Source organism: Oxyura jamaicensis, chromosome 2 (assembly GCF_011077185.1).
Source record: "Oxyura jamaicensis isolate SHBP4307 breed ruddy duck chromosome 2, BPBGC_Ojam_1.0, whole genome shotgun sequence".
Taxonomy (NCBI): Eukaryota; Metazoa; Chordata; class Aves; order Anseriformes; family Anatidae; genus Oxyura; species Oxyura jamaicensis.
In genome coordinates this window covers 59,994,433-60,011,666 of record NC_048894.1, presented here as the reverse complement: position 1 = coordinate 60,011,666, position 17,234 = coordinate 59,994,433, and the positions used below count along the sequence as shown (strand labels likewise).

The window sequence follows — 17,234 nt, the reverse complement described above, 5'->3', positions numbered from 1 at the left end:
CTTCCTTCCTTCCTTCCTTCCTTCCTTCCTTCCTTCCTTCCTTCCTTCCTTCCTTCCTTCCTTCCTTCCTTCCTTCCTTCCTTCCTTCCTTCCTTCCTTCCTTCCTTCCTTCCTTCCTTCCTTCCTTCCTTCCTTCCTTCCTTCCTTCCTTCCTTCCTTCCTTCCTTCCTTCCTTCCTTCCTTCCTTCCTTCCTTCCTTCCTTCCTTCCATTTTTGTTAGAAAAACAAATCTACTGAAAGCAAGGAAAGAAGAGACTGAATTTTCATTTTCCAGGGGGACCATTTGTGTTCAATAGGAGAATAGCAGAATAAGTCTATAAGATTACAAAGGTGCTCTTCATCCTTCAGCCCTTTGAGAGGGGCAAGAACTCCTCATCTGTTGCCTAGTAATCCCCACAAAATTGATGAATACTGGAAGGATATCCCAAATCAGAAGCAACATTGATGTTGAACCCTATGATGAGTGTCCATGGTGCTTCTGTATTAGTGTCTTGGATCAAAGCATATCAGAGTAGGGCCAAAGTCAGGAACAAAAATGCATAGTTACAGTAGACTCAGCAGACCTTGCTAAATGGTTTATATTTAAGGTTTTTATCAACCCTTTTTCAGCTCAGTGAAACTGAAGGTATTCAGTGTCTTCAGTGGTCATAGGGAAGAAGCTATTTCAGAAATGAGACTGTAAAATATTCTGTGGGCATTTGCTGAAGGTGGCATTTAAAGATGAGAAATGAGATGTTTGGAAAGTCTAATAGGAAATGGGTCACCTCTAAGTCCTGGTTCTGAAAGATGTCAAATCAGGTGGCACAGCTTGGGGTGTGCCTTGCTGAGTACAGGCAGTCAAGCTGCAAAAGTGGTCATTTAAGTAGGTTCTTTCCCTAGGCTCATTTCTGACTGGTTGTGAAACTGTTTGGAGTCTAACTATGATGAGTTTGGATTAGTGCATAAAATAAACAGCGTGGGTGAATGTGTGGGTACAATTGGTAGAAAAACTTTAATGTAGTCATATTTAGTGTTTACAGTCTAAATGTATGAGTTAATGAAAAACCCTAAGATATGGTGCAATTATTTCAAGCTGGAGGCTTCCAATTTGATTAATTTGTATTATTTTTTACTTTTTAATATATGTGAAAGGTGAGAGAAATGCAAATCTTGGGTATGTTGGGTAAATTAATTGAAACAGTGTCATTGGCAAGTTAGCAATATCAGGAATGGTGACTTGTAGTGACAAAAAGTAATGATGCTCTCTAGTATCCTGCAGGACTTGCAGCAGGTAGAAAGACAAACCCAGAATCTCATGTTTTTAGGGTAGTACACTGATGGAATCACTGAGGAAATAGAGGGCTGTGGGTGGTCACCCACTCAGGATGGTGAATGTATGTCTTAGTGTCCAAGAAAAAGAGCTGGTTTATTGTCAATATCAACAATTCATTTTTACATTAAAAATAAATGAGTAAAATGTAAAATATTGTGCTACAAATCATAACCTGTTGTTTCTATCTGCAGTTTTCCAGATTTCTCACTCATTTTTCTATCAGTGTCATCATGTAAAAATAATACACTTTTAATAAATAATGGAATTGCAGCTCAGTGTCTGAAACAAAATCAGGTCCATATCAATATGCCTAGGGAAACAAATAAGTTATAATTATATTCACATGATGCACACAAAAGATGTGTTGGTTGTACATGAAAACCAATTTAAAACAAAACAAAACAACAGTGTGATGTTATATTGTGTGAAGATGGGAGAGAGGTAAGTAAATATTGCTGCACCTGGTAGACAGAAGGGAATGGTGGATCTACTTTGAGTGACTGTATCTTGGTAAAAGCCTATGTTCCTGAAGGTGGTAAGCTGCTAGTGCAAGTACAGGGGCTTGGATTAAGTTTTGCTGCAAAGAATTAATATTTTGGACTCCAAGAGGACTTGGCAGGACTCCCTGCTTTGAGAGATTCTCCTTATTGCTGGCTCTAACCTCTTGCCAGGGAGCTACTGCCTCCTAATCGCAGGGTGCCTCAGGGCTTGTCTGTGTGTGGGGTTACACACAATCCACTTCTAGTACAGCTTTCACAAGTCTCCATAGTTAAAATACTGCAAAGGGCCAAATTAACCATTTGTCTGGAGAGTATTCAAAATTATTAATCCATCCATAAAGGTGAAAATTTTTAAGTAAATTGAAGGAAGCCAGGTAAATGAGTTAGAATTATCTAGCATTAAATTTTGTATGCAGAAAGACTTTAAAACAGTTACTATCTCATATACTGCCAAATCATCCTGTTGGTTCAATCAGGCACATTTCTAGTATACAACAAGTGATTCTTTCTCTCTGATTGGAAAAATTCTGTTTTACACAACTGCACTGTGTTTACTGCCGGAAGGTTACAGTCCATTGTGCTCAAGAAAGCACCCAACCACGTCTTGCATCTCTGGCTGAATGCTTAAACACATGAAATGCTGGAGCTCTAAAAAGCATGTTTTGTTGTCTGTGATACTCAGAAGTCTATAAAACAGATGCCTCAATTTAATTAAAATTATGGGTTAATAGTACTTAACGGTGCTCAAAAATGTTCTTTTCACCTCTGACTTCTTTGTAAGGTGAAAAATAAAAAATAAAAAAATCAATTAACTGCTAAGGACCTATTGAAGATCCCATCCCGTGGCCTTTTTTTTGCATCTTCTTCCACCCAAAGTGCAGTGGTAGTTTTTCAAGTGGAAAGGTTGCATGTGTAAGTTAAATTGCAGGGTCAGATGCTGCTCTTACATGTGCGTGAAGAGTCCAATCAATTATGATAGATGAATTAGACTTAGATACTGAAATTTGGGTGTTTTACTCTCTTAGTTGAGGGATAACGTGTGGCCACATTTTCAAAAATAAATAGTGGCTGTGTATTCTTAAGGAAATGTTCTTAAAATAAGCACTCTGCATTGGTTCTCATGAGCAGGGTGTGTTAACAGCTGAATAACTTTGGGAACATCAACTCCCAAAACCATGAATATAAAATTGTATATTTTTTTATTCTTTTAAATAGTGATTTCTTGCTGCTTGGGTTTCGAGACTCCATGGTTCTTTGTGTTCACATTTCTATTCTCTAAAACCATGAAAAGATGTTTTTTGTTTGTTTGTTTGTTTGTTTGTTGTTGATTGTTTGTTTTGGAAAGCAGAGAGAGAGAAAACTCATCTTCTGTATCCACTTGACTCCTACAATAGGACCTTTAGAAAAGCCTCAGGAACCATAAGTGTTAGTGAAGCAAGGTTACTGTCAAGGCTATGCGTGGTCCCTAGACCGAGGCTCCTGTGAAGAAATCAGTAGATGTATCGATTCCTTCAGTGTTATTGGGAACATGGCTTCTAGGATTAATAAAGCAGCAGGCAGAGTTTTTGGCTCTTCAAAAAGCGCAAGTCTTGTGATGAATGACGTAGCCCGAGATTGGACACACAGATGCCTTCCCCTTTAGAGTTCAGTTCTCTGCTGGTCCACGTCAAGGATGGTGTTATAGGGACAAAGTGAGCTTTGAGGAGGATCCATAACAGGGTGGCTGCTGCCAGCCCATGATGTTCCTCTGCCACAGCCAGGCTTGGTGATCCAAGGCAGCAGTGGATGTGATGATTTGGTCTTCTGCAGAGCAAGGAGGAGCCGTTGTGTGTGGCTGTCCCACTTGCATTCCCCTTTCAAATAGCACACGGGAGAAAATATAAGGGGGGCTGCTGACCTCTTTGACAAATACAAAATGAAACAGGGAGACTTTTAATTCTGCAAAAAAGTGGTGTAAGAAAGGTGTATTAAGACTCATGTTTAACCTGTTGGTTTTTTTTGTGCGTGTGTGTGCCTTTTTTTTTTTTTTTTTTTCCAGGGCAAACTTAGCTGGTCTTACAGGTCCAAATGTTTCCTTGAGCCTCCCCCCGGCCTGTTGCAGGACTAAGGGGAGGCAAAGCAGTGTGTCTGGGGCTGGGTTATTCTAGCTGTGAGAAAGAGGAAATTGTATTTTAAAAAACCATTTAATTAAATGACAACACTTGGGATTTCATTTAGTTCACATTACAGGAGGAATTTAGACTTCCACTGCTACCACCTGCTGCCAGGCTGAGCTGTGAGCATTGTTACTGCCTCTCACCGATGCAGGTGAACTTACCGCTGAACCACTTTCACAGTCCAGAAAGCATGACATTCCTTGTTACCAGTGGGAGGAAAGGCTAATTGAGAAGTGTGTATAAAAGCTGTAATGAGTAGCATTTACATGTATTGATTAGAAGTAGGGCCACCGTCTCTCATTTATCACCACCAGCAGCTGTGAAATTTTCCCCACGTCGATTGGCACGGCTCATATTCCCGCTCCTCTGGTTCTTTATTGCTTTTTCTCCCCCCCCTCCACCCGCCCCGGACCAGAGTGCTGATCCACCAGCTGGAATGGGCTGGTAATTACTCCAGCTTCTCCACCAGCTGCCACAATTGCCAAACCGCTGGAGTGAAAAATTCCATCCCGCATTTCCGATTTTTTACATTACCACTGCATAATCATATTTGACGAATAATTAACCTGGGTTAATACTTCAGGGAACCATTTGCAAGTAAATTGATAAGCTGAGTGCTGTAAAGGCACACAAGGGCTAAAGGCTTTAGGAAACTGCGCGTTGCCTGCGCTGTTTTAATACATGTGCACCTCCTGACCATCTTAATTAAGGGTGGCCTGTAGGTGCTGTCCTCCATCCTTCTCAAGCAGAGTGTGGCTCAGGAGGAAGGAAAGGATGGGAAATAAACTCGTATTAAACTATCTGCTGTATTTCACATACAGCAGCGGTGCAATGGACATGGATAAGTGCGCTTTTCCTCCCTTTTAGATTTGGAAACAAATGCTGTTAGATCAGAAATTTGTTTAGGGGTGAAATCGATGGAAGTTTTCCCTGCCAACTTGATGTAGCTGGATTCAGGTCAGGTTGGAGAGCCAATTTCCCTATCTCTAATAATAAAGTGCAGGTCAATGAGAGAGCAGAGCTGAGTCCTTTTGGGAATGTATATATTTGTATATTTCTTTTAATTAAGGCAGTTGCACTGTTTCAGATGCATACCTTTGCTTTGGTTTTGAGATAAGTGGAGAACCTCCCTTAGAGACTTTGGAGGTTTATAAATCCCCTCTTTCTTCAACCTCAGCTTTTAGAGTGTTTGGAAGGTATCTTATTCAGAGCAGGATTGCACCAAATAGTTACCTGTAGATTTCATCAGGGTTTCATGGTTCTTCTTTCTCCTTCTCAGAAACTTTTTCAGTTTATCCTTTGCTTTTAAATCAACTAGCAGTACTTCTTTTCTTCTTCTACCTTTTTGATTTTTTTTTTTCCTGGTAAGCATTTTATAGCAATATCATTTAAAGAATAAGCTTATCATGGGTGAATCAACAACAATTTCATAATGTGCTTATAAAGATCCTGTAAAAGTAAACACAAATAGCTTTTTTATCAAAATATGAGATGATTAAAATGAAAAGTCCCTCCAAAGCTTTCCTTGCTGACACAGGTTATAGATGCAATTCCATCATAGGCTCTTTGGTAGATCCTTGCCTGGCAATCCAGCACAAGTAAATAAACAAGCCTCCTTCCTTCAGGAAGATAGGTGAAATTAATTGTATTTCAGCATCTTAGTAGCTTTCTGTAGTGTTTTTCTGACTCAAAAAGTCAGGCATTGAGGCCACATTAAAGGTGTGGATAAATGTTCCAGAGAACTTGTGTCGCGTGTGTTTTTCTAGTCTAACATTACTGTCATCCGGGAAATACTTGTTCCTCAAGATGCAGTATTGTTTTGGGCAGAGCAGGAAGCAAGAATTAGAGTTAAATAGGCTAAATAAGAGTTATAATAATATTATACATTTTATAACTCTCTAGGCTTGTTTTTTTGTGTGTGTGTGTGTGTTGTTGTTATGTAGAAGCATTTCTTAGGTTTGCAGAAGAATCTTACACGGAAAATTAAAGTATATTTCTATTTCTGGGGAGAAATGCCAGAAAATATTGTCTAAATTATCAGAAAAGGCAAAGAATTGGTCATTTAGTACTTTTGTAAAAACTGATTTTTATTTTTTTTTGGTCTCTTCAAGACTTCTAGCCTAACTCCTAATTTTTGGGAATATCTGATTTGACAGTTTCAGTGGTAGCCATGTGAATCAGGAGAGGAGTAAATGGATTTGTGTATTATGTTCTTGCACTTGCCTACATCCCCATGCTGGTGGCGCGCAGAGTGCCGTCACAATAGCGTGAGCAGTGGAAGTGCGAAGTGGCTGTCCACCCAGCCAAGAGGAGATGGTCCCCAGCCCAGCATGCTGGCTGGTTCTTAACTCACTGTGCAAATGCCTGTGAGCTCCCCATGGAGCCTTGGGATGTCTCAACTCTCATTCCCTAGGAATTCCCCTGGAAATGGTGAATGGGCACCAGGAAGTTGCAAGAGTTGCTCACGTTATTTCATCTCTAAATGACAAGAAAATCTAACAAAAGATAGTTAAATAAAAAAGTATGTGTTAGGGTTTAAGAGATCAAGGTGGTTTTATTCACTAAGATGACTCAGGAGAGGGATGCAGATGTGTTTTATTTCAAGTTAGATGTTGTCACTAAGGACCTGTGAAGAGCCAGGCCTTTTTTCACTGGGTTCTTTTTTACAGGTGTGAGGACTGTGGGAGAAAATTTGGGTAGGCTGCTGTGAAATGTTAAGCCTGGTACCTGGCCACAACATGTTTCTTGAAAGAGACAATATTAATTTAAAAAGCATAGTTCCCAGTCACATCAAATATTATCTTGCTATTAAGTCATTTACTTTAAATAAGAGGGGTTTATCAAAAGTGGCTTGAGCTGAATTTTGCCTTGTTTTACGTGTAGTGGTTTATCCTGTTCCTAGTGAGAACCTGAGGATTTCTGGGCTATGATTGTCACATAAAAACTCTCTGGTTTTGGAAAATTCCAGAAAGAAGAATACCACTTCAAAATATAATATTTATATGATTTTCAGTGGCTTTTTTTTTTTTTTTTTTTTTTTTTTTTGTAAATAGTCTCAGTTTGATAGGTATTTTTGTACAAACATCTTCAATCTTCATTGTGCAGGAACAGAGGTAGGCAAATCCTGAATTTCTTCTTCAAGCCTCAGGCTTAGAGCCATATGTATTGTGGCAGACATATGAACCTTCTGTAAATCCCTATTAAGAATTTGTTGGAGGGTAGCAAATGAAATCCAACAAGGACCACCACCATTTAGTCATCGTTGATCACAGCTCTCATTGAGCACCAAGTGACTTTGTCTGAGCAAGTGGTGCTAGAAACTGAAGCAGAAGCTTCAGGATGCAGCCCATATTCACAGTAAATATAAATGGAATTAGCCTTTTCAGTTTGTTTTCCTCCGTCGTGCAGCTTACCAGGTCCACCTTATTATTTTCCTGCAGCCAAAGTGCTGTCCGTCTTATTGTCTGCTCAGCTGTTTCTGTGATTTTTCTCTTTAAAACCTAAATAGGATTGCATGGGATGGCCTGGCGATTCAAGAAATAAATAAATAATAATACAAATATTGCTATTATGCTGTATTTCTCTGGCATGGAAGCAGTCTGGCTTTTATTTTTTTTATTTTTTTATTTTTTTTAAGTAGGGCTTTTGCGCATGCTAGACAGAAAGTCAGCGCGAGGCATTTGTCACTGTGTGAGGTAATGCAGGGGAAGCAGTTCCTTTCAAAGCTCAACTGTAGCACTAAGTGAAATCAATGGCCAAACAATCTAACACAATTGGTCACATATTGATAGAATTAAACACTGCTGTTAACGTGACTTGTCATTGATCTGACAAAAACAGAGTCCAGGATAAAAGTCGCCTGAAGCCTTTAGACTCTGTTTATGTAGCAAAGGTTGGGAAATTATTCGCTCCATCTGCTTCTAACATAATTTTTTTTTTATTTTTGCTGACAATACTCCTCACTCCAGAAACCAGTGGCAGAGCTTTAACCTCTTCATTGTCAGAAATGTGTGAGTGAGCAGTGGTCCCCCCGCAGTGCAAATCCTGGTTTTGTTCGGGGCGTTGGGTCCCTTGCGTTGTGCCTGCACTGGGATCTCTTATTAAAAAAAAAAAAAAAAAAAAAAAAAAAAAAAAAAAAAAAAGTTATTCCAGCGATGGGAGCCTGGACAGCACAGGGATGTGCCAGTCTGGATTAGCTGCAAGAGGTTTTTGCTAGCATGCAAGCCCAAACAGCAGAATATGGAGTGTTAATGACTTTCGAACAAGGGAAATGTGTTAGGAAAGGAGAATTAGGGCCATGCCTTCCAGTGCATAGCATATCTGGTATATGTAGGATATTGCCTGTTGTCACATGGTGGCTGCGGTTCAGAGGGGAAAAATACCAATAAAGGCAGCAATTAAGAGGTTTTCTGCTAATATCCCTTGAAAATAGTCTGCATTTCAGGAATCATTTTTATTGAGTTCTAGCTTTCCATCTGTAGTTTAGCTTTTGGCCTTTCATTGGTATGTCAGAATCCCAAAGATTTTACATTACAAAATCCTCAACTAGCTGGAATAATTGCCATGTATGCTGGAAACAAACACCTAACAAGTTCCTGAAATATCTGAGCAAATCACTCCAGAGTATTTGCAGGGGAGACTTGTTCTTAACGCTGCCGTGCTCTCCCATCTGACATAGGAGCTGGGCTTTGCTTTTAGGCTGACTGCAAACCTGATGATGTTTTCCAAAGTAGGAAAGGAGCCTGGGTTCGTGGCAAGCATAGCTTAGTGGCAGCTCTCAGTCACAACACCACCAGCCCCGTGTTTCTGCAGTGTTTGCGGTGTCAGAGAACGTGTCTGCGCCTCTTGCACTCGCACTCACTTCTCCCCCATTGCTCCTGTGGCTCCTCGTCTCCTAGATGCCTATTTTGTGTGCTGTGATCTGTGTGTTGCCTCAGAGGTTATAGCTATTTGACAGTTTGATGGTGGGTGTTGCTGCTTTGTGTACCTGCTGGCTGCTGAGGGCTGGCACTGCTGGTCATGAGCGGCAGCAAAACGCTTCTGTACGCCTCATATTTTTTTTTTTTTTTGGGGGGGGGGGGCAAGGAGGGGCTGTGTTTGCTGTTTGTTTACTTTTTTTGCGATGCTACAGTTGTATAATAAAAGCTTTCCACCCAAGTTGGGTGTAGATATTGCTGGTGGATGGATCGCTGTTGCCTGTGGCAGCCGCAATGGCAAGATTTGCTGTGCTGTATGCAGCCTAGGGACTCTGAGGGAAGTTATCGCACCTCCACGGAGCCTTCCTTTAATTCACAAGCCTGCGGAAGAAGATGTAACGAGGGAAGGAGGGAGAAAGAACTTCAATGTAGGCAGGAACCTAGTCGCAGGGGGGAGAGAGTCTGAAAAGACCTAAGCTGCTTACTTGCACTTCTGGCAACATTACAGAAGCAAGTTTCTTCTGAGTGGAATATGAGTTTTTCCAAGATTATTAGCAGAAAGACATTGCCCTGGTAGGAAAGGAGCAGAGATACCTGCACACAGTAATTACGCTCTCGCAGTCTGCCGCTCTGTGGGACACGGTGATGGTGCTGATCCACCTTCTCCACACCCTTGTCTGAAACACTGGCTCATCGACAGTGTACACATCTGAACTGGAAATGCGAAATTCTTGGAAAATATTACCCTATTCTGAAGCTTACAGCTAATTGCCCATCATGACAATTCCCAGCAGACTCATATGTCTGAAGTCTCAGTGTGAACACTGCTCTCAGTTCAGGGGTTAAAGAACCCCACTGACAGCTGGGATGTCAGGAGGGAGATGTAATCCCATAACATAACTGGCAACCTGTATGGCTTGGGAAAAGAGCAGGACACAGCTGCTGCATCGTCAGAGAAAGAGCAGTGGCCAGGCCTTTGAACTCCATCAGGGAAGATCACCCCACCATGAGGTCAGCAATGTGACAGGGCCTTCTCATACAGGTGCTTTTTTCACCCTTCCCGTCTCAGGTGCACTCCTCTCTTACTAAAGTGATCTAAAAGTCCAATAGCTGAGCGATGGTTTCATGCAATGCCCTGATGCAGAATGTAAAGCGTGTGAGTGCCAAACATCATGCTGTGTTATTTTCTTGTGATGCCAACAGAAAGCATGCACGTGAAAGCTTTCTCTTGTCTTTCTACACAGTGGTTGGAGTAACTTACATAAAAGTTTTTCAGCAGTTGCACATGGGTGATTTGGATGCTTGTAGCACGTGCAAAATATGTTAAAGCAAGAGTAAATAGTGAGATGAATTTCAGATGTTTCAGAGTGGATCCACATGCCTGTAGTTTTAGAGAGTCTGCTCTCACTTGCAGCAAGGAATTCAAGGCTTTTCTGTGAGATGTAAGGCTGCAGATTTTTTGGTAAGAGACCTTACCTGCAATGGTATTTTCTCACCAAGAAAAAAACAAGACAGCTCAATTTAGAGTGAGTAGACTACGTGGACATCTCCCAGTATCAATTTCTTGCTGCATTATTAGAAAAACAAACTAACAAACAAACAACAAAAAAAAAACATAAATGCTCCTCTATTTCATTAGTCATTGCAAGTCTTTAAAATGTCTTAAAGAAATAAAAAGTGCTTTGTTTACTTGATACACCTTTTCCTTTACTTTTCAGAAAGTAGAAATTAAAGATTTTAATTACTCTTTAACTTCTGGGTTCCCAAGCACCAGAGATTTTAATTTGTTTTACAAAATCCCCAAATCTATTCCTTAGAAATACAAGCCTACATTTGCAGGTTTCCTTTGAATTTTTTAATGATCAGCAAACAGCATTTCTGTCCAAAAACTGCTCAAAATTTTTGTCAGTTAACTTTTTCTAAACTTCACAGGATGCAGGAACAATGATAACCTTTGTCCTGAATTTGTGCCTATTCACTAGAATAACTGTACTTAATTTTAAATGAGGAGCTAGCTTAAAAACTACATTTAACCTTCACATTGATATTATTTGATCACTTTTGTTACGTGTAACACAGTAACAGAGAAATTGAACTAAATGCCTTAGTTACACTACAGTGATGTATTGTGGTTGCCGGAGACATTTTAAAAAGTGCAGCCAGCTGAGTGAGGTTTCTGTGCAGTCTTTATCTCTTTGTGTCCATGAAGTGTTTAGTTCTTATTATAGCTTACTTATGCGGTCTAGGATTGAGTTTTTTTCTCCCTTAACTTAGACAATTGGCTGATCAAGGACAGCTATTTAAGCAGGGTTGAGAGATCTATAATAAATTATCAAAGGCTTGTGAAGCTGGCTTCATAATAAATTATCCCAAGTCCCATCTAGTCCCTAGCATTGCAATTGGAATTCATGGGAGCCTGGCCTGACATGTCTCAGGAGAAAGTCTTAATCCTTCAAGTGAAAGCCTGAAAAACTTGGGATGACAGAGTGTGTAAGATAAAGCCATGACGATCTGCCAAGACTATTTTAGAAATTTTGTGCTTAATGGCCTTGGCTATATTTCTCACTTGTATTGTTCCTCCTCCAATGACTCTTTAAGTCTATTGACATGGTGAAATATAGATGGGCTGATAGGACAGGTGAACTTTTAATTATCTGCATATCACACTTCTCTCACAGTAAATAATGTAGGTTCTTGATTTCAGGAATATTTTTTTGTTTGTCCATACCTTATTGATGTGAGTAATTTCACTGACCAGAGCAGGAACTACAGAGCCTGTGGTAGGGCAGGTTCTGTATGGGCAGGGAAGAGAGAAATTGCAGTTGCCTGCATCACGTGAGGTGGGAACAATGCTAATGGGGGCTCCTGTCCCCTTGCCTCCCTGCAGCTTCTCTGTCGGCTGTGTCAGTTCCAGGATAAAAGAAAGCCTGTGCAAAAGTGCCTGCAGAGTCAGAGCTGGTAGCTACTCAGCACTTGTTTTACTGCAGTTGTTTTTTTGATTCTCAGGTGTATTTGGATCAAGCTGAATTGAACAGGGCTCAGAGGGATCCATAAAATCCTCTGTAGAAAAAAATAATCTTAAACTGTATTTTCTCTACATAAAATTGTAGTGACATTGAAGTGTTTTCACTTGAGGCTTCCTAGTGTAGGAAATGTGTTGGTGCAGGAAGACAACACCCTCCCTCTTTAATCGTTTTTCTATAAAAGTGTCATGAAAGGTTTTCGCATTAGACCTACCATTAGAGCATGATACTATATTTCTAAATCCTGAGTTAATTTAAATTTTAGTAGAATTTTCATGTCTTTAGAGAGTGACAGAGGAGGACACATTGTTGTGGCAGAGAGACTGGAAAAACAATAGTTATCACTGAATCAGTTGGCTAATCAGGGGACAAAAAGTTACAGAAAATCCAAGTGAGATGCATTAATGAAATGTTTGTGTGCAACAAAACACAGCAAAATCTGAATGATAAATATGTCACATCTTGAAATAACATATGGATATAAGACCCACCTAGATTTTATAGTTCTATATTATTTGTATAAGTGTTATCTAAAAACCTGAGAAGGACTGCATATTATTTTGCAATGTGTTTATAAATCCACAACACTGGGAAGCTGGTCAGGAAAGTGAAGAAAATATGCATCGTGATAACTATAAAAAACACAGGGAGGGGCGATGGAAGCAAACTGAGAGAAACATCTGCTAGCAGATGATGTATATTGCGTGATGTGCTTGTGAGACATGTATGGTGCTTTGTATAGGAATGAGAGCAGCTATGTCTGCACACGCAGCTAAAAGAGCGAATTCATGTCCTGCACAAATATACTTTGGTATATGCCAGGAGCCAGCCTGCCCAGTGATTAATATTAGTGCTATTCTTCCCTTTTGATGGAAACCCCTCTGGAGGGGAAGGCTACCAGTAGCTTCAGCATCAGATTATAAATGTTGCTGACATACAGAGTAGCTGTTGCTAAAGTTGCAGGGCTTAACCAAATGGGTAACCACAATATGCTGTTCCTCCAAGAAGATGTTCACAGACCTTTACAATAGTGTCCCCTGGCTGTGATCCAGCAAGGCACAGTTTTAAGAATAGGGACAGTGCCGCTGATCTCATTGGATCAGCTTAAGAGGTGTCCAGCATCCTGCACCATCAGTCAGCCCTGCCGGGCCCCCATGCAGTTGGCTCTGCAGAGCTTGGGAGGCACCAGAGGAGAAATCCAGTTTCCTGTCTCTGGAGGTGTTGGAATAAATGTTTCACCGCCATGGGTAGCTGATAACAAAATGAATTTCAGTATGTAAATTTAATATTTCTTTAAAATGCATTGATAACTATTCATATTTATTTTCATGCATGAAATGAGATTGGTGGTCTTTGAAGGACTAGTGCATAGTTGTTTGGCTGTAGTTGTTTTCGAGTAGAAATTGCATGGGAGGATGATTCTGGTTGTCCTGTTTTGTCTGTGTGTGAACCATGTATGGCCTTGCATGACACCAGGTTGTCCCCAAGTGGTTTCTTTTTGCTGTTGCTTGTAGCTGGGCCTGGATGTCATGAACACCACAGCCTAGAGCTACAAACTTCTCCCCACCGCCGGCCATACCTGGGACCAAACACACCGTAGGACATTTCTCAAGGACTGCCCAGCTAGAAGGCAACTTTTTTCTTTACTGCAGTCTTGTGCTTAGTCCCATGCTTGTCATAACATAACAAGCTTTGTAAAGCAGAAGGTACCCAAGATGTCTGTTGATTGCTAGCAGAAATACATTGCTTTGTTTAAATGAAAGACATGGAAAAAATAAACCTGTGTGGTTGGTCTGACAACTAGGATGGCTATGCTACTTAAGGGCATGTGCCCTGCACTGATGCTGAATTTAGGACCTTGAAGTGGGGAGCATAATTCTGTGTTTGCAGGTGCTGCGCTCCCGGAGGGCTGAAGGGTGCTGGAAGTGACCTGGACCTACTGTCACTAAATTGTCAAATTTTTGTGTCTGGCTTTCCAAATTTGTGGAAAAGAAATTTCAGTAAAAAAAAGATGGAGAGGAACGTGCACCTTAGAAAAAGTGAGGGTATAGTGTCATGGGGCTTTAACGTGGTAAACGAGAGACTCTCCCCTGATGGGGATCTTAGTGCTCCCAGCCTCAGCCAAGTGCGGGAGCTGTTGGGGTGCTGGCTGCCCTTACGATGCCTGTTGTGTTTATTTCCCCCTCTGTTTCTGGTTTTGATTTGGAATTTCATTTTGGATGTTAGAAATCAATGTTCTATTATACACTGAGTGTACCCTTTCTCTATTGAAAATGGAATTTTGATGAAATTCATCTGGTTGTAGCTACTTTTGGCATTTTCCAATAAAAATAAAACACCATGGAATCAGAAATTTTCTACTTGGGTCTGTAGGTGAAACTAATCCCATGTCAGAGAGACAGAACATAAGTGTTATGGCAGTCTTTATCACAAATCAGTTCAAATGAAATTTGCAAAGTTGTAGTGAATTGTAGTGTCTTTTTTTTTAAATGTGAAATGCATTTTTATTTGCGTATAGAGTTTTAGGAAGTTTTAGGAAATAAAGTGACATAAGAGGATATTGCTTTTTTTTTTTTAATTTTCCTTTTTTATTAAGTAATTCATAGATTCATATAATGGAATCACAGAATGGTTTGGAAAGGACCTTAAAGACCATCTAATTCCAAGACCCCTGCCATGGGCAAGGACACCTCCCACCAGACCAGGTTGCTGTGGTGGTTTTACTCGGGTGGGTGGCCGAGCTCCACCACAACTGCTCTCTCACTCCCCCTCCTCAAAGAGGAATGGGGAGAAAATATGATGAAAAGACCTCAGGGGTTGAGATAAGGACTAGGAGATCGCGCAGTAATTATTGTGACGGGCAAAACAGACTCAGCATAAGGAGATAGTAAGATTTATTGCCTATTACTAACGAGCTAGAGAAGTGAGAAACAAAGGAAAGAAACCAAAAGCACTTTCCCCCTCCCATCCACCCTCTTCCACCTCCTCCCACCGAGCGGTGCAGGGGAACAAGGGAATGGGGGTTCTGGTCAGTCTATAGCAATTCTCTGCTGCTCCTTCTTGGTCATTCCCGTCCCCTGTGCTGTGGGGTCCCTCCCACGGGATGCAGTCCTTGCTGAACTGATCCGGTGTGGGCTTCCCACAGGCAGTAGCTCTTCAAGAACTGCTCCAGATATGGGTCCGTACAATGGGGTCCATCCCTCAGGAGCAAACTGCTCCAACCTGGATCCCCCATGGGCAGCAGCTCCTGCCAGGTCACCTGCTCCTGCGTGGTCTCCTCTCCACGGGCTGCAGGTCCGGCCCAGAATCTGCTCCAGCAGGGGTCTTCCACAGGCCGCAGTCTCCATCAGTGCAGGTCCACCTGCTCCACCATGGTCTCCTCCACGGGCTGCAGCGTGGAACCCTGCTCCACCGTGGTACTCCATGGGCTGCAGAGGGACATCCTGCTTCACCATGGTCCTCACCACAGACCGCAGGGGACTTCTGCTCCGGCGCCTGGAGCGCTTCTCCCCCTCCTTCTTCACTGACCTTGGCGCCTGCAAGGCTGTTCCTCACTCCTCTCACTCTCCCAGCTGCTGTGTGTCACAGCATATTTTTTTTTCCTTGTCTTAAATATGCTCTCACAGAGGCACAAAACAACAGCACTTATTGGCTCAGCTCTGGTCAGCAGTGGGGCCCTTACCAAACATGGTGCAGCTTCTAGATCCTTCTCACAGAAGCCACCCCTATGGCCCCCTGCTACCAAAACCTTGCCATGTAAACCCACTACTGTTGCCCAAGGCCCTATCCAGCCTGGCCTTGAACACTTCCAGGGATGGGGCATCCACTGCTTCTCTTGGGCAACCTGTGTCAGTGCCTCACCATCCTCATAGGAAGGAGTTTCTTCCTACTGTCTGATCTAAATCTGCCCCCTTTCAGTATAAAGCAAGTACCCCTGGTCCTATTACTATGCTCCCTGTTAAAAAGTCCCTCTGCAGCTTTCTTCTAGGCCCCCTTTAGGGGTGCAAATGATTGCATATTTTTAGCCCATGCATTTTGGTCAACTTCAGGAAGGTTGGCTATTGTATTTGCTCTTTGTAATCTCAGTCTTGTATTCCTGTATAAGTACAGAACAAAAGGATGGAGCTATCCTCAGAAGCTGCAGCATTTTTTTTTTATTATTTTTTTTTTAAAGGAAAATTTAGCAATGTTAGGAATATTAAATTAGGTAGTGGAAATGAAAAGGAAAAGTGTCTTGGATACTCTTCCTGCCAGGTACTAATTAATTCCAAGATATGCCAAAATGTTTCCAATTTTCACAGCCACAGGGGGACTCAGTCTGGCAGGACTGAATCCTACATCCTGAAGTAACCATGTTACTGATGAGCAGGAGTTTTGTTGTTAAAGCCTTTTCTTCATTTTATTTGTTTTTAGAGGATGGAAAAGAGCAGCATATACAACAGCTAGAAACACAGTATGTATTTTGAATATATAGAAAAGCAAACAAAATAAATAGCAAGATGTTGATCTACATGAGAAGAATTGCATCAATACTTTAGCCATACATCAGCTTATGAATATTGTATTGATCTGTTTTTCTTCCAGCACTAAGATAAGAGTATTCTTACATGTATGGAGCTTCCTTAGCTATTGGATGCAAGGTTTAGTGATTGGAGCATAGGGACTGATAGTCCAGAATCCCAAATCCTAAGTCTAGCCTTGCTTTGGACAAAGCATTTATGACCCTTTTCTTACCTTCCCTACCTGTTAACATGATGAGAGGTGCTTCATACCCGCCTGTTTTACAGGTCTGATGTCAAGTGTCTGCTGGACAATTTAAACAATTTTAAAATGCTGTATGTGTGGAAAAGCTGCTGGCTATTATTCTGGTCCATGAGTGTTCCTTTCACACTGTTGCATTTTATTGCTTTGTAGCATTTGTATTTTCATGTCAGCCAGATGCCCAAGCCAAGTGTTAAGTCAGACACCACATAAGCATGTCATAGGAAATGGTCCCTGGGTTTCTGGAATTGGTCTCTGCTCTGCAGATCAGGACTAGGTGCATCCTTATGCCTCCTCCTGGCAGAGGCAGCCCTGCATCCTCCAGCTCCCTGCCAAATGACATGACTTCCCCTCCATAGCCTGACGTGTGTCTCTGCATCTCAGGGATATGGGAGTGTTCTCTGGTGAGCTATCTTATTGAAAACAGGAATGGAAATAATAATGATAAAAGCAATCAACTCCATAGGAAAATGGAATTTTCTCAGGTATCAAGTCGTAGTCTGCGCTTCCTCCCTCTTCCACTGTATCTTCCTTCCTTCCTTCCTTCCTTCCTTCCTTCCTTCCTT

At 41.4% G+C, this 17,234-nt stretch overlaps 1 protein-coding gene across 3 annotated transcripts in view; it reads left to right on the top strand.

Moving 5' to 3' along the window:
- POU6F2 (POU class 6 homeobox 2) overlaps positions 1-17,234 on the top strand; it is a 311,497-nt gene that overhangs the window by 74,719 nt on the left and 219,544 nt on the right. Inside the window, exon 1 of one of the 3 annotated variants that reach the window (XM_035319354.1) lies at positions 10,232-10,346. The exons of the other annotated variants lie outside the window; for them this stretch is intronic. The gene's annotated coding sequence lies outside the window, so the exon portion shown is untranslated. Of the gene's footprint in view, positions 1-10,231; positions 10,347-17,234 lie in introns of those variants that run through there. 3 annotated transcript variants of the gene reach the window in all.